The sequence below is a fragment of the Microtus ochrogaster genome, linkage group LG1 (genome assembly GCF_000317375.1).
Source record: "Microtus ochrogaster isolate Prairie Vole_2 linkage group LG1, MicOch1.0, whole genome shotgun sequence".
Lineage (NCBI taxonomy): Eukaryota > Metazoa > Chordata > Mammalia > Rodentia > Cricetidae > Microtus > Microtus ochrogaster.
The window spans coordinates 53,844,030-53,862,014 of NC_022027.1; the positions used below are offsets into that span (position 1 = coordinate 53,844,030).

General features: G+C 46.3%; 1 protein-coding gene across 2 annotated transcripts in view; it reads left to right on the plus strand.

The window, feature by feature from the left end:
* Aff1 (AF4/FMR2 family member 1) overlaps positions 1-17,985 on the plus strand; it is a 165,164-nt gene that overhangs the window by 99,806 nt on the left and 47,373 nt on the right. The window lies entirely within an intron of this gene.

Genomic DNA, 17,985 nt, shown 5'->3' on the forward strand with positions numbered 1-17,985 from the left:
GCACAGGGCAGGGGGACTTCGAGTTAGAAACCAGTTCTGACCCATACAAGTAAACAAACCAAGACTACCTGTTTGCCAGTGTCATGGTCTCTGTGTTCCCCTCCTTCCACCGCCTGATATCTCTAGGCAGTGCAGACTTGTGCTCAATCACATCCACTTGGCTTGACAGTTTCTGGAGTAAATATCACACTTTATAAAAACAGGCAATCAGAAATGTTTTTCTTTGATTCCTGATTTCTGAAGAACTTGCTCATTTATTTGTCTCTCTCCATTGTTAAAGAACACTGTGACATGTGTTGGCACGAATCACATTTTGCATGTTGAGGAGCTGGGTCCCTAAGGAGTTTAAGGGCTCCCAGCCCGCTGGTTGGTTCCCAGTGCTGGTGCCCTGGCCCAAAGCCTGTCCTTTGAGTGCTGAGGACTTGTGTGACTTGGGCTCCCTGACTTCCTGTGCTGACCACTGATGAAATGCAATGAGGGCTGTTGGGGCGCTGCATAGGAGAGGGTGGCTGAGATGCAGTTGAGGTCCTGAGGATTTTATAAGGAGGCCTTAGCTTAGCCTCTCACCTTCAGAATCGGAAGCATCTGGATAGGATTCCTCTGCTCGCGCCTAGTTACCCAGACCTGCCTCCATCCTTTGCTTTACTTCCTGTGGTCTCACAGCAGGGGGCCATTCTTCCTCTGGCCCTCTGCCTGCACTCCAGTGCCTTCTCCATTTTGCTGTTTTGAAGCGCTGCATTCCTGCATTCCGCAGCACCGGCTCCAGCTTCCGAGCAGAGTGAACCATTCTTCTGTCTGCTGCCATCACTACTTCCTTGTTCCCTCCATGGCAGACACTCTGCCTGTGTCTTCTCCCCGCCTCTTGGGCCTCTGCCATTTGGGCTGTGCCACCAGACGACCCAGGAAAGCTCGCCAGGTCATGTAATGTTTGCTGTCTCTGAACGTGAGACACACCATGTACCTTCTGCGGCTAGCTTTCACTTCCCTCTGTAGACGGGCCTTCATCTCTGTTGGCAGTACCTGTTCTTGTCTTCTCCCCAGGGCTCTGTCTTCACCTCTCCCTGGCGGTGTTTACCCAGACTTCAGCTGCTGCAACTGGAAGTATCACAGAATGACTCTGTCTAGCCTCAGAACGTCAAGCTCCTGGACCTTTCATCTGCGCCCCCTCCAGAGCTTTGTGGGTGTCTCACGTTTATCTGCTGGCCTTCATTCCACTGTGTCTCCCTTTCCGTGTCCTGCCTCGGACACTGGCCATCGTCTCCTGCTTTCTTCCTGGCCCCAGGATCGCTTTCTTTCTGCAAGCAGCTTTAGCGTTTTGCACCTCAGTCCTGTGGATGTTACTTTACGAGCAGTCGCAGGAAACCCCCCCCCCCATTTCTCTCTCCTTTACCGTCTTGTCTTCACCTGAGATCTCTTCCATGGGTCCTGAGCCTGCTGGCTGCTTCTGTCCTCCTTAAACCATGACGTCAGTACACGAGAAGGGGATTTTATTAAATCTAACATCTCTGAGTACTTTCCACTGCCTTCTTTTTCTTCTAGTTGGTCTTACTATTGTGCCCAGTCTGGCCTTTAGCACTTGGGCTGTTCCCTGTGGCCCAGGCAATCCTGCCTCAGCCTCCCTGGTAGCTGGGACTGCAGGTGTCTGCCACTGCTCCTGTTTTCACCATTAGCCTTCTTTGTGTTTGATAGTGGTGGTTCTGTCTTTATAAACTCCTACCCCCAGAGCCGAGAGGGCAGGCAAGCAGACCTGGCTCTCATTTGCTTTCCTCAGAGCTTTTCCTGATCCTCAGCGGTGCTGCTGAAGTTCTGTGGTCCCCTGGCCTCTGAGCTTCACCTGCTGTGTGCTCTGGGCTGTCCTCCAGGTGGTGAGCATGTGAGGTCAGGTAGCAGTGTGTCTCTTTTGTGTTCAAGCACAAGTGGGGACTGGCTGAAAACTGAGTGTTTGCTGTGTTGTGCTCAGCACGAAGATTTCCTAACCTAACTTGATCTGAATGATGATCCTTAGTTCATGTTTGACCCACTGCCAGTCGGGGTGGGTTGAGCATGGTATGGGGTGAAATTCTGTTTAGGACATTTGTCTGGGGACCTGAACTAAAACCATTTTAAAAATGAGTTTTAAAAAAGGATTTAGCCCAGCAGTGGCTGCATGCGTGTTTAATCCCAGCACTCGTGAGGCAGAGGCAGGTGGATCTCTGAGTCCGAGATCAGCTTAGTCTACATGGCTAGTTCCAGGATGGTCAGGGATACACAGGGAAGCCCTCTCTTGGAAAACAAACAAACAAACAAACAAACAAAAGATTTATTGGTTTTTAAGTTTTGTACACATGAGTGTTTTGTCCTAGGTTTTATTTTGTATTACACTACATGTGTGCAGTGCCTGCACAGCCCTGAGGTGTTCTATTAAACCAGTCCGAGTGACAAATCTCTACAGTGTACAAGAGCATTATCACACAGCACGTGGTGTGCTTTGCATACATGCTTCATGCTTCTACTGACCTCAGGCAGTATGTGCCAGTCTACCAAAGTTGTACAGATCACGGAGAAGATAAGATAACAATGGAGCAAGGCATCTGACGTTAGTGTGCGTTATATGTGTGTAATACCTTACAGGGCAGGGGATCTAGAGTTAGCGTGTATGCTACATGTGTGTAATCCCCATGCAGGGCAGGAATTTCCCCCCATGCTTTGTCTTTCTGACAAAGGGTCTTTCAGAACCTCTTTGAACAAAATGAGAAACATTGGGTCTGTAGTTAGTAAAAGAATCTTCAACATGAGTACTTAGGTCTTGCAGTCTCTGTTTTACACATTGCCCCACTGTGAGATAGAGGGACTAGAGCCAGCTGTTGGAGATGGCGCCCTACCAAGGAGCAACCTCTCTGGAACAGTGTGCTTAACATCTAAACACCCGTGTTCTCCACATTGAACTCTTGATTTTGGTGTTTTCACAAGGAACTGGAAGCATATTGAGTTTCCAACCAAACAGTAATTGACCCCGTCTTCTTCTGGATACCCCCATTGGCACAGGTGCAGTAGCCAGGCCTCGAGGACCTGGAGACCAAGGAGGGTTGTGGTGGAGGCTGGCGGGGTGGGGGGTGGCTGGTGCGACAGGTGGATCCTTGTCACCAGACTGGGCCACCCGGCCGACACATGAGGATCACTTCCCTGGAGGAGATCTGCCCACCGAGGAACTCGAGATTATTGGCTTCTCTGGGGGCATCCCTAAAGATCATTCTAGTGCAGAAGCAGGTTCAATTTTTTTTTTTTTGTCACTTTTGGGGACTGCTATGGTGATGGTCTTGGTGTTAAGTTATCCAAAGACATAGGAGCTGCCATCTAAGGGGCTGTCACCTTGGACAAGGTTTCCATCATCCTTCCTACAAGGTGACAGACCACTGTGGCCCTGTATTGGTACCAAGTGAATGGATCCTCTTGTGATAAGTGTTGGAAATGCATTTCAGCAGCTTTGACTGAAGGATGTTGGTTCCACAGGACTCTGAGGAGATTGGGGCAAAAGGGAGTATCAGCATACTCAGAGATGATGCAATCCAGGGTCTTAAAGCTCTCCTCCAGGGTACCACAGAAGGGTAGGCCATCAGTCACAGCAGATCAAGGGAAGAGGTGACTTACCTAACAGGATATGATAGCCTGTGCTTTACCTCCCATGCTTAGAGAATTAGTTCTTCTCTTATTAGTTGGCACTGCTCATGGCTTTTTAAAGTAGCAGTTCTCAATGTGTGGCTCGTGACCCCTGTGGGGGGGTCGAACTACCCTGGTACAGGGGTGCCTAAGACTATCGGAAAACACAGGTGTTTACATTACAATTCATAACAGTAGCGGAATTACAGTTCTGAAGTAGCAACAGAAACAAGTCTATGGTTCAGGGTCACTACAGCATGACCTGCACTAAAGGGCTGCAGCATTGGGGATGTTGAGAACCATGTCCTAAGGAGTAGGAGTCAGGCAAAAACCCCAGAATAGAGAAAATGTCACTAATACCCCAGTGCCTGCCTTCCAGTGTCATTACCATGTAGGTCACATGACACACAGCACTGCTTGACATGGCAGCACACACTACAATCTCAGCACTCTGGAGGCTGAGGTGGGAGGCTGCTGTGAGTTTGTGGCCACCATGTGCTACAGAGTCCTAACTGGTCTCTACAGTCAGAAAGAAAAAGGGCCTTTCTGTGTGTAACCCTGCTCCCACCCCAGCCTGAGCCTTTCCTTGTATTTTTCTTGAAGGATGCTTTGTAGTTATTCCCAGCCCAATTTGGTGGGATTATCAGCACCTGGCTGGTGGACAGCACCCAGCCCCTGCTCCTTCCTCCCTATGCTCCAGAGCACAGGATCCCACCCTCTACAATCACAAGTTTCTTACTCCATGCAAGTCAATCCAGAGTTTATCAGGAGCATATCAGTGACACCACAGCATCCTCAGAGCTACAGATGTAGTGGCTGCTGGCATTAGCGCACTGTGTGGGGTAGTGGGGTGTTAGTGGTAATGCCACATGGCATGGTGATGATCCCCCTAGTTTGGGAGGCGGAGGCGGTTAAGAGGTCAAGGCCACTATAGACCAACAAGGAATTCTGGCCAGCTCAGGCTGCATAGTAAGAATGGGGATGTACTCGGGACACCATGTTCACACTGTCCATGCATAGTAAGACTGGGGGATACCATGGTCACGCTGCCTTAATTAGCACCTGACCATGGTGGAGCCAGCGCTGGAGGCTTGACCCTGCAGGAATCCTGCTCATCACCGTGCTGTGTGTAGGCAGAATTTATGCAGAGAACCTTGGAAATCTGAGATTTCCTGAACTCTCAATTTGGTCTTCTAAGACAAAATGTCTCTGTGTAACAATCCTGGCTGTCCTGGAACTCACTCTGTAGACCAGGCTGGCCTTGAACTCACAGAGATCCGCCCGCCTCTGCCTCCCAAGTGCTGGGATTAAAGGCTTGCACCACCAATGCCTGGCTTTGGAGGTTTTTCTTTCTCTGTGGCAGGTAGACTGGAGCACTGGTGTAGCCCACCCTCTGTAGCCAGAACTTGGTTCCAGCAGAATGGTTTTGGAAACAGTTGCTCCTAATGTCAAAGATGGGTTGGCTTAAAAGGTAAAGGAAATTGTAGCCTGATTTCTTTAATATTCATATACTAGAGTTGAATGCACAGAGTTCAATTGTGGCCGACTTTATAGTTTTATCACTCATGTTTTCAATTGTCCACCAGTGTGTTAGATAAAATTATATGAACTAGGGCATTTCACCTTTATTTTACGTTTAGATGGATTTTGTATTATGCATGTAGTCACAACACTGTGAGGAACGTTTGAGTTAGTGATAACCTCAGCAAATTGTTAAGAATATTAGATAACAGAGTTGTCTTAAAATTTCTAATATTAGATTAATTTTCTAGTTCTTTGTGTTCGTGTATAGTGTGAACATGAAAATCACCATTCAGTGTGCTTGAGGTGTGTAAGCCCAGTAGTGGCAAAGCACTTGCTTAGCATGCAGAGGGCCTTCGGGAAGAAGAGAAAAGGGAGAAGGGCAAGATGGTGGAAGGACATGGCTACCTTTGCTCTCGGATCTGCCTTTTTATCTAACTGATGACTCCTGCCTGCGTGCATGTAATGCCAGGGGATAGAACTGTTCTAAAGGAAATTGTTAATCAAGTGAGGTTTTTATTTCAGACACATCCTCAGGTGTAATCATGCAGGCACGGTACTTATTAGGTGTAGTTTAATAGGAGCTCCCACTGGTGGCTTAAATATTTTGCTTATGTGCCATCAGCTGCTGTAAACCCCACTGATCTTCCTCCTGTCCTTGAAAGCAGCACAAAGAGTAAGCCGTTTTGGAGTCTTGGTTTTGTGGGAGCAAGGGAGGAGGAGGGACAGCCTGCCCTTTGGCGAATGAAGCTGTATGTTTTTAAACTTTGCACAGGGTGCTTCGCAGGAGTCAAAATTGCCAAAGGGACAGATGTTGCCAATTTCAGATGTACAGGGGGAAGGCAAACATTGCTAAGCAACGCTGTACTTGAGAGAGTGTTTTTAGGAGCAGAGCCAGGGGAGTTGTGCCTGGGAGCATGCCTGCTTCTTATGGCTCTGTACCAGGAAGACATGCAAACTTCTTCCTTGTCAGGGCCGCCATTGCTGCCACCAGCACCAACGGCAGTGACCTAGTAAGGCAGGAAAGCTTTTTGGCCATGTGGAAAGGCATTAAGAGGTGTTCAGGGAGGTAAGTGCCCCACAGCAGGTGTCCAGCCAGAGGTTCAGGAAGGGGAGCCCCAGAAAGGAGATCGAGGGTATGGAATGAGGCAGGAGATGGCTAGGTCTCTTTCTTTTTTTCTCTGTAACAATGGGTGCAGCTTGGTTTAGTCTTTTGTGTGCACAACCATAAACAAGGTAAATAGGCTTTGTAGCCACAGGCATTCTGCTCCTCCCTGGTCCTCCCAGTGGTGAACTCCTGATAGGTAAGCCAAGCTTCTTGTGGATTTTTTTTTGGCAGTCATCAGAGACTTGGGCTACCTCTTGAGGTTTGCATGACTGTTTGTTTGGACTCTGGAGCCTGCCATCCTATGAAATAGTAGTAGTGAAAGTAGAGAAAGAGAAGGTATACATAGTTTTAAATTTGTAGCAGATGCAACCCGGTTTTATTGTTGTGTGTTTAGAAACATTGTCTCACCATGTAGCTTAGGTAGGCCAGGCCATTCTGTTGCCTCTGTCTCTGAGTGTTATGATTACAGGATTATACCACCGTGCCTGACTACGTGTATCTTGCTAATATATTTATGGCAATTAAAAGCATAAATGGTCAATGATTCCTATAACTAATAATTATTTCTTGTATTGTTCAAACATTGGTCTCGAATTGACAAATGCTGCAAAGCTATAGGTTAAAGATACTTGTCATTTAAAAGTTGAAGATACTGGTCACTGGGCTGGAGAGATGGCTCAGAGGTTAAGAGCATTGTCTGTTCCTCCAAAGGTCCCGAGTTCAATTCCCAGCAACCATATGGAGGCCCACAGCCATCTGTAATGAGGTCTGGTGCCCTCTTCTGGCCTGCAGGCATACATGCAGACAGAGTACTGAGAATACTGTATACATAAGAAATAAATAAATCTTTTTTTTATATAAATAAATCTTTTTTAAAAAAAGATACTGGTCATTGAATTGTGGACATGTATTATTCTTTTAAGATCTTGTGCCTTTGTTTATTTTTTATTCAGATATGTTGAATTCTAAGTCTAGTTTAGAAGATGGGGGCACATGCATGCTCACACTGGTACATATGAGTACAGGTGCCCTTAGAAGCCAGAGGTGTTACATCCTTCTGGTGTAAGAGTCCCAGGTATTTGTGAGCCTCTTGATATGGATGCTGCTCAAACTATGGTCCTGCAAGAACGTTAGGCATCTTTTTTCACCCCCTTCAGGCAGAGTTTCTGTTCTGGAATTTGCTTTGTAAACCAGGCTGGTCTTGAACTCACAGAGATCCTCCTTCCTCTAGCACCCAAGTCCTGGGATTAAAGGCCTGTGCCACCGCACCCTGGAGGTAATGTGCATTCTTAACCACTGAACCATCTTTCCAGCTCCTTCCACAAGTTCCAAGGTATCACAGTAGCAAGGCCTTTTAGAGGCCAGAGGTGTTTCAGTACATGCTTACAACAGTGCATGCTGTTGTATAGATAAACTACTCGTTCCTTTATCTTTGTGCTTCTCACTGTATTTGGTTTTGTTTTGGCTTTTTAGCATTGTCTGTGGTCCCGTCATCTGTATGTGTCTGGAGTATTGATTTATCTGATGAAAAACTTTAATAAGAAAAGATGCCAATGTCTCCATCTTTCCTCTCAGAATATAGAATGTGCTCACTTTAAGCCATATTGCCAGGCGGTGCCTGCCTTTAATCCCAGCACTTGGAGGCAGAGGCAGGCAGATCACTCTGAGTTTGAGGCCAGCCTGGTCTACAGAGTGAGTAACAACAACAACAACAACAACAACAACAACAACAACAACAAAAACCAAAAAGCTACGTTGGAATTGACCGTCAAATAGTTTAAAGGAGAGAACGTTTTCAAATTACCGGTTTGTTCCTTTGGATTTTTAAGACAGGGCTTCTCCGTGTCGCCTTGGCTGTCCTGGAACTTGATCTAGACCAGACTGGCCTGGAACTCAGAGATCCTCCTGCCTCTGCCTCCTGAGTGCTGGGATCAAGGCGAGCACCGCCGCCTGGCACTCTCCTTGTTTTTAAGCAGTTTTCCAGCTGTTTCACTTTATCGACAAACTTCTGTCATTACAAAACCAACTCTACACTTAAGGTCAGCTAAAGGCTTCACTTTGTCCCCCATTACCATGTCAGGAAGGAAGTGGTGCGCTCCACTACCGTTTTCCCACGGGCCGTGTGCCAGGTGTCGGAAGTGTCAGGAGAACCCTGCTGGATCATGTATAACTGAGCTGCAGTTTGGCTTCTAGAGGCAGTTATTTTGTTGTGACTGTTAGCATCATCGTCTCTTGTTTCCCATGGTCTCTCTTCTCTGTGTTGTGGTTAGAGACATGAGAGGCGGTGAGTGTAAGAATATTGGAATTGAGGTGAATGCGGCTGTTTGTGTGTGCTCTGGAGATAGGAGTGTGAGGACCACTGGCCCTGTGTGTGCTCCCCATGGACAACAGACAGAAACTGGCGTGTGAGAGACGAAGGGTTTGAAAGGATCCGGTGACTGATGCTGTTGTCTTACTTTTTAAAATTGTTGTGAACAAGCCAGACGACGGTGGCACTTACCCAGCCCTCGGGAGGCAGAGGCAGGAGGATCTCTGTGAGTTCAAGGCTGGCCTGGTCTGCAAACTGACGGGCTCCAAAGCTACACTGGAAACCTGTCTTGAAAAACCAAACCAAAAAAAAAAAAAAAAAAAAGAAAAAATAAGAAAATTATAGTGAATAGCTTAGAATCAGAAAATATTATAGTACTTTTCAAGTAGTTTCTCCTTTCTCCCGTCCCCCTGTAGGCTGTTTCACACCTTGCCTTTACCTTGCTCCTCCTGTATTAAGTACTATTGAGGAATGTTAAGTGTTTATTCAGAACTTTGCTATTAAGTATATTTTTGTTTTTGATTGGTTAGCAATGACTAGCCAGGAACCTTTGCTGAAGTCCTAGGCAGTTTCTCTGTCCTTCCAGGACAATTGATATACAAAGATAAGCCAGGAACAGATGAAGTCTGCTTTGGGATTCCGTGTGACGACTAAGTTTCTTCTCTCCTCTTGTTTCCTCCATCTGTCCTCTTTCTTTGAGAGAGGGTCAGTCTGGAGTTCACAAACTATGGTCTTAGTCTCCAGTTAAACCTGTAGACACAAGCTTACATGCTACTTGAATTTGGTTTTAAATGGGCTGTACGAAAGCAAAATATATTTTAAATTTAGGTGTTTGTTGGTACCCCTAAATCAATGGTTTATAACTGCTATAATATTCTGACAGTACATTCTTAAAGCCTTTTTTTTTCCTTTTCTTTTTGTGGATTTGGGATTGAACCCAACGCCTCGTACATGCTCGTCAAGTGCACAGTAAGGTGATTTTCTTACACTGTACCAATTTATTTGTTTCTTTTAAATGTGTGGAAGTGTAGACAGACTCTTCCTTCCTCCTCCTGTGTTTGTTACAGTATCCTTAATCCCCAGGGGAGTTTGAAGCTGTTTGTACCACTGTTGTAATTTTCTTCCCCTTCTCTCCCCCATCCTTGCTGGATTCTGGTTTTTGTTTTTGAAAATAATCGATGCCAGGAGACAGACAAGCAACACCTAGCCTAGAGGAGACGTTGTGATTACTGCCATTGGTAAGCCTGGGATAAAACCATTGCGTTTGTCCGGACAAGGCATGGATTAAACGGTTTATCTCATTCCTATGACTTCAACTGCTTTCAGCCTCCTCCAGAAACTGGCTGCAAGTCGCGCCCAGTCCCTTCCTTCAGATGCCTCTGTAGCCTCAGCTTATACTTAGCTAGAAAAAGAAAAGGTCCAAGCACGCCATGAAACTCGGAGTTAAACATCACTTCCAAACACCGCATGCCACTTAAATGTGACAGACACGGACACTTAAAGGAAGAGCGGGTTTAAGTGTCTGTAAACATCTCATGATTGACAAAGTAATTGGCACTGTTGTTTTAGACGAGAACCGTATGTTAATATGATTTGTGGGAGACAGGAGCAGCCAGAGAGACAGAGTGTGCATGTGCGTGTGTGCACACATGCTTGCGAGCAGCACAGAGGTCGCGCAGAGTGCACAATGACAGCACATCCAACTGTGGGCTCACACCCTACATGAAGAGGTGCTCATATTTGCACAATTGATGTCCACACTCAACAATCTCTCAAGCACACATTCTGAAGACATTTTAGTAAGCAGACTGGGTTTCAGAAGGAGAAATAGATCATATGGGTTAGGCCATTTGCAAGGACTTGTCTTTTTCTTTTTTTTTTTTTTTAAACCACTGCCATGAGTTGTCTAGACCCGCTCTCTGTGGGTTTTTTTGCCTTTTAGTGCCTACTAGCCAATTTCACCAAATCATTCATGGTTGCTAAACCCACAATGGGCTTCACAGCTGTGATCTTTCATCAAGGGCCCAGTGTTTTAGAGGCTTACCCCACTGGGATTTCACTCCCCAACACTGCATGGTGAATGGTGATCCTTCACAGGCAGGAAGCTGAAAAGTGAGGTTCGGTGTTTTCCCCATTAGTGGCGTGGTGAAGCTGCTGTTGCTTGACCATCTGTCCATCCAGGTACCACTTCTAAGTGACTCTCAACCTTTATGCTAAGGTGTTAGTTCATTGGCTGGTATAGGTGCGTCAGCACTAGTAGGTACTGTTCCATTTGTCTTCAGTGAACCTTGCAAATGCTACCAAAAATCTAGGAACTCAGAATCTCGTGAGCAGAAATAGTGTTAGAAACCAGACACAGCGGCACCTTCCTCTTGTTAGCATTTGCGTCAAGTTAATGTTTGCAATTCTCTATGAAGAGGACAGCTATTCACTACTTAATTTGCTTTTATTCCTTGGATGCAGATCTCAAGAATCCAAACCCCAGGTTTCATAATTACCAATGTTACTTTCTCTTAATAAAGTTCTAAACAGGATTTCGAGGATGGAAAAGTTCAGTCAGTTCAGACTGAGATTTTACTGCGTTTCCATGTGTGTTTAGAAAATGAACCCTCTTTATGACTCTGATTAAAACAAAGCTTCAGTCATGTGGTCAGATGACTGACTTGCCTTGGAAGGAACACAAAATTGTTTAATTACTATTATTGGTCTTTAAGGACGACTTCCTGTAAGTTTTGTTTTGTTTTGTTTTTACGCTTCCCCCATTTTCAGCGCACTTTTGCTTTAGTTTGAAAGTCAGAAGGACGCCATAGTTTGTGGCTACCAGAGCAGTTTCCCTGAAAGTGTACCTTGGACAAGTAGGGCTGCAGGCTCTCATTTCCTGCCAGTGCAGACAGACTGGAGGCCTTCTCTGCGCTGTGTGGCTGTGGGTCGCACCCCCTGCCTTTACCCCAGCCCAGCATGCCCCCACCTGGAGGGGACAGACGGTCCTTAGGGTCATTACTGGAAAGACTGCAGTAGCCTCGTCTCTTCCAGATTCTCCCACCAGGGGAGTCCGCAGCAGCGTAGCCCTCCTGGAGAAGGTCTTGCGGGGAAGTCAATAATGAGTGTCCTTTGTCTCACTGTGTATTTGAATGAAGATGGCCTGGGCTCCTGGGTGCTGGGATTGCAGGCGTCCCTCCATGGTATCCATCTCATCACCATGTTTATAAACTTTTATGCTCCTTCCTCCAAAAAAGTTGTTTGGAGAACCATGGAGACTTCTGCAAACACTGTCTAATTAGATGTCTGCTAACCCCTGCAGTCGGATGCTCCGAAGAGGTGTTTCGGGACACGAGTGATTTTTGTGTGTGACTGCTCTTTTTCACTTCTTATTAGTGGTCCAGGGCTCCCGTGAATGTAGCTCAGTGGTTGATGTGTGCTTAACATTCCAGAAAAATTCAAAGAAAAGTTCAAAGAAACTTCACACTATTTAGGGGCCAGTGCAACGGCTGAGTGAGCGAAGACACCTGCCACCAACCGCGATGACCCGAGTTCAGTCCCGGGGACCTGGACTGTGGAGGAGAGGCCCAGTGTCTACAGTGTCCTCTGACTCACTCGGGGATGCATGCACACAGCTACATGTGTACACATTGACCTAAATAAATGTATTAAAAAAGCCGGTCTACTTTTTGGAAACACTCTTTAGAGAGATGAAACATGTTTAACAACCTTCAGTAAAAATATGTTTTTAAAATGATATATGTGTGTTGTTTCTGCACCTGAGCATTGCCGATGGAGGCCGGAAGGGAGGCATGTGGCTGTTCAGTGAGCCGTGTCTTATAAACTGCTCATCCATCTTTCCAACCCAATTAATAATCGTTCAAAGAAGATTGTATCAGTTAAATGCAACTTGCATAGCATACTTTCAGTTAAAGAAAACTGTTTAGGGTGCCTTATTTAGTGATTCTCTTTGATTAATAGCCCCAAACACCCCTGGGTTTCTGTGTGTGTGTGTGTGTGTGTGTGTGTGTGTGTGTGTGTGTGTGTGCACGTGTTGTGGTTATTGTTTTTAATTCGTCTGTAAGTGTGCCCATGTATGCATCTAGGAGCCTCAAAAACTCTTATCCTAAAGTTTGGTGTATATAGCTTCCCACGGGCTATGATACTATAATGCTTGCTCCTTTATGTGTTTTTCCAGCTGAAGCGGGCACACCCAGCAGTGTGATCCTGTCCTTGGAGCCAACCTAACATTGTAGGTGATTTACTGTGTATTCAGAGTACAATTAACATTATGTCAAGCCTTGTTCAGTCAGGTCTTTTGGTTTCCGTCTCTAATCTTTCTTAGATGTGATGATTATGGCATCTTCATATAATTGCATCTATTTATTTGTATGGCTGAAATTTTGACATGCACTGTCTTATTTCTTCCCTGTAGAACTCTTCCCAGGCTTTGCGTGTTCCACATACGTACATTCAGTACTTATTACTTGCCCATGTGTTTTAGTGTATGTGATATGCATGTGTAAACCAACATTGTGTGTACGTACTTGTAGAAATGTTTGCACGTGTATGAAAGCGAGCAAGCTTGTGCCACAGTGGACACGCCAGAGGACAGCCTCTACTCTAACACGGTCTCTTCATTTTTACCTGTGTGTGCCAGGGTCACTGACCCTCCTGTCTCTGCTTCCTGTCTTGCCTCAGGAGCCCTGAGTGAGGTTACAGATGTGTGTTGCTGTGCACACCCTTACGGTGGGTTCTGGAAAGCCCAGCTGAGTTCCTCACACAGGAAGCAAACACCTCGGTCCCTTGTTCAGTACTTAAGTTTAATTGCTAGAAAGAGAGCCAAAACTGCCTTTCTCTCAAAGATATTCTCGTTTTGTTTGGGGAGTGAGAGCATGCCTGGGCCCTGTTCCTTCTGCATCGTGTCCACACTGGCTGCCAATCTGTAGGCAGCTGCTCAGTGCTGTACTGTGCACCGTGAGTGGGAACCGATGGGCCTTGCCGTTCCTCAGAGGAGGCGGGTGGGGCCTAGGAGCTGAAGACAGGAGTCTTAACCTTTCTATTTCAATCTAATGTTTGTGAGTTATTTCTGTTTTTGCAAGCCAAGGAGAAACAGGGACAGATGGTTCGCCATCCTCCCTGTATGGTATTGTTTCTACCCAGGTAGCGCAGGTGTGGACAGAGGGTTCGCCGTCCCCCCTGTATGGTATTGTTTCTACACAGGTAGCACAGGTGTGGATTTCTAGTTCCAACAGCCTACAGCTCCTACTGTTATCAAAGCCCTCATATTTGAAATTCCTTTATGTGGATGGTGTTTTGCCTGCATGTGTGTTTGTGTATCACATGGATGCCTGGTGGCCACGGAGGCCGGAAGAGAGCACGGAAGCTATAGATGTGGGTGCTGGAGTCCCGCCAAGGCCCTCTGGGAAAGCAGCTTGTGCCACGTCTCTAGCCCCAGAAGTCAGGATTCTAAGTGTGAAGAATGGAAACACACCAGCAAATGTGGGGTGTGGTCAAGTCAGGGGTGGGGCTAGTTTGGCTGGCCCCTGCTGTCACAGAACTTGTAGCCTAGAAGAAGCAGAGGTAGTAAGTAGTAGGTCAGTGGAGTATAGATTAAAGTCTGGGAGACTCAGTGTGATACGGTAGGCAGCTTTGGGGGAGACAGTCTGCAGCAGAGTATGCCTCTCGGAGTGGCCCGAGGAACACCTTTACAACTCGGTGAAGGGAACAGCAGGGCCTGCCTTCCCTATCCCCTGAGGATTGGTTGAACAGGTGATGGGGAAGGGGAGAGGGTTCCAGTCAAGGACACAGGGACACGCACCTCAGGGAGCCAGCAGGGCAGGAAAGCAGCAGATAGCAACCCAAGGAGCAGTATGCTGGAAGAAAAGTGTGCACATTATTAAAGAACACTTTGCTAATTCATGTTGGCGCTGGGCATCCCCTGTGTTGGTTCTTCCTGTCAGCTTTTAAAGTTCCCTGACCGTGCACTTGACTTCATACTGCCACTGTGAAGTGGCTAGATGTGGTAATAGTCTCCTTTATCACAAGAAGGAAATAGTCCTAAGAGGTTGAATTCTCTCCAAGATCACTGAGCAGGTCCTGAGCAAAGCCACCCTAGAGAAGCTGGGATCTTTTGGCTCCCCTCTTCAGTGTCCAGCCTCTGTGGCCCCCACTTCCTGGTAAGCCTTTATGAAAACAGCGCCGTTATAAAAATTGCCGTCCTGTTGAAACTTGATGCTGAACGGAGCACTGCAGAAAGGAGCCTCTGGTCTCAGTGGCAGGGTTTCTTCTGTTCATTTCCTTTTAGCTTAGTGAAGCAAAGTTCAGAAGACCTCTGGAAACGCTCTTCTTTTTGATGTCAATACCGAGTGTTGTTCTCGGAGGCGAGAGATCAGAACATGGCCAGAATTCTGCTTTTCTTTCTTTTTCTTGTTTTTTTGGTCTGAAGCACTTGCATGGGGTAGCAGTGAGAGTGAAATGTGAACCCCCAAAATCGCTTTGCTGCTTTAGAAGGAAATGAAGAAACACTGCACCTTATCCAATGGTCTCCCGGTGTGTTGTCTCAGGCACAGGCAGCCTTTGGAAAGCCAGTTTGACAGGATCTTGAAGCTTCTTGGCTCAGCCGCTTCCAGAGTGTTTGTGCAACCTCATGTGTCACCCAGTTTTAGTCTGCCTGTTGTAAAAACCGCCTACCACAGTGGTTGATAGGAGAATGAAATTGGAGAGTGCACACCATTCCCTGAGACACTTTAATTGATCTTAAGTTTTTTTGAAATAGGGATGTGTATCTTGACTGATGGACACATCTACTGGACTGATTTCTCCATACCAAGCCTAGTGATCAATTTTATAATCAGTGGCATCAATTTGAGGAAATTATAGTATGTTTAAGAGTGTAATACAGTGCCAGAGTATAATATGCCTTCAGTAAGTAGCTGCTCTATTCTCTGCTTAGTGGACGGGGCTGTTGTTGGGTTAAGGCCGTGCCCCAGTGGGGAAGGAAGGCTGCCGGAACGTTGGTCTCTGTGTAGAGTCCACGAGGGAAGTGACAGCAGAGGTGCAGGGTGGTTGCTGACCTGCTCTAGGGAGCACAGACACGGAGTGCGGAGACAGCGTGAGAGTTGGGAGTTCCTGATCAGCAATCATTGGTTTGGGTTATGTTGTTTTATTATTATCTTGTGTTCCATAAGAATTTTTTTTTTTTTTTTGAATCTGCCATTGAGCCTCATTCGCCTAGCCAGGACTGACAGTGCGTTCTTTGGCAAGAGCTACCAGAAGAGCCTGGTTCTGCTCAGCAGGAATGACAGTGCAGAGCCTGAGCCCGGCGGGGGAATGTGGATTTTAAGAGCCTGATTAGCGCACCGGTGTGCTCAGAATCCCCTCCCTTTTTGGGAAGTTTCCTTTCGGTGGCAGACTTTGAGGTGCCAAGCTGTACTTTATTACATGGGGCAGCCTGTCCAGTTCTCTGACTCGGTTCTTATTTGGAGGGAGAGAGGAGCCAGAAAGACTTGAGCTACACTGATTCTCTTGTAGCTTCTTTTATTCACATAATTATTTATTATTTAGACGTGTGTGCAGTGTGTGCATGTGCGCATATGGCATGGCACATATGTGGAGGTCGGAAGAAAGCGGGCGGGACTGGTTCTCTCTACCATGTGGCTTGTGGGCATTGAACTCAGATCATCAGACTTGTTCCTTTGCCCGCTGAGCCATCTCATCAGCCCTTTCTCGTAAATATTGGTTCTGAGCTAGTGTGGTGCATGGGGGAGTGCGAGGGAGAAAGGGCACATGCCCTGACTGTCCCTGCAGCAGTGCATAGTGTGTGGGGGCGGGGATGGGGAAGAGAGCAACGGGAATCAAATGCTATCCCTGGGAAAGCAGAGTAAGAGATTGGGGAGGGGGCTTCTTTTAGCGATTTAAGTACTTTGTAGTCATGAAATTGAAAAATGAAATGAAGTGAAATTTATGCCCTGGCAATACATGCATGGGCAGCTTGTATATGGAGGTTCTGTTGAACTTGTCCATATTGGGTTTTATTCTCCAAGTTGAGGATGACTGACCAGGTCTCTTCCTCAAGAGATCTTATTACAGATGGTTGTGAGCTACCATGTGGTTGTTGGGAACTGAACTCAGGACTTTTGGAAGAGCAGGCGGTGCTCTTAACTGCTGAGCCATCTCTGCAGCCCCCAGGCATGAAATTATCTCTAAGGAAAGTGCTTCCCACCTCTTTCTGGTTCCGGAACAAATGGGCAAGCCCTTTTGCTGGTCCTCATCATAGTGTGCTTTTCCATTTAACTAATTGCCAGCCACAAATTCCCACTTTCATCCCTGCCCCAGGCTGGGGGAGGAGACAGTTGACTCTTTCTAATAGTGGCTTTCAATCATCGAAATCAGCATATAGTCATAGTGTGTGTGCCCAGGTAAAAACACTGTGCTTTTTTTTTTATGTGACATTTATACTAGAATGTGGTACTATCATTTTTGGTCCAGATTTTTAACATCTTGTGATGGTTTTTGGAAACTGTGTTACTTTTGACTGGTGGAATGTCTGGTAGTTGGATGGGGTAGGGTTTCCTTAACTTTCTGTGGTCATATCTGCATATCTGTGAACTTCCTGGCCATGCCTCAGAAATAACAAGCTCCAAAAATGCACATAGAATCACCATCGGGGTATTTACTTGTTTTGAACATGGACCAAGGCAGATCACATTGCATTTGAATTTTGGCAATTACAGCCTGGTGCAAAGTTTGTACCTTTTTTTTTTTTTTAATTTTTCCTAAATTAGGCCAAGACCAAATGCTGGATTAATAAACCTCAATTGTGAATTAGCAACCAGTATTATAGTATAATACACCTTTAAATCGTTGCTGAGTCCAAGGGAAGACTGCTATGCATCTGTCTGCTTCTGTGAGGTGGTAAACTAACTGGAGCATCACCTGTGTGATGTGGGGGTGGCAGAGACATGGAGGGCGTGGGGTGTTGTGGTGCTGCTGTGTGCACGATGGCTCAGCCATTGAAAACTGCAGATTTGTGGGCTGTGTACCATGTTTCTAATGTAGAAAAATTGCTTTAGACGTCACCTTTTTGTTTTCTTTGTACTTAAGGTTTCTCCAGCACTGCCTGTGATGGTGGTCCTTGTTTCTGTTTAGCGAGAGATGAAGTGCAAGCATGCGTAGCCGGTCTCGGTTCCCAGTCAGTCATGTCCTCACCCCTGTGTTGTTCTCTGTGTACAAATGTGTGTGAGCATGTGTGTGTAGAGTAATCTTCCGATGGAAGTGAGATAAGACTCAATTTTTATTGAAAATGAGTTTTTTAGGGGCTGGAGAGATTGCTGAGCAGTTATGAGTTTATAGGTGTCTTCCAGAGGACCCGAGTTCAATTCCCAGTGCCTGTGACATGCAGCTTACAACCTTATATAACTCAAGCTCTAGG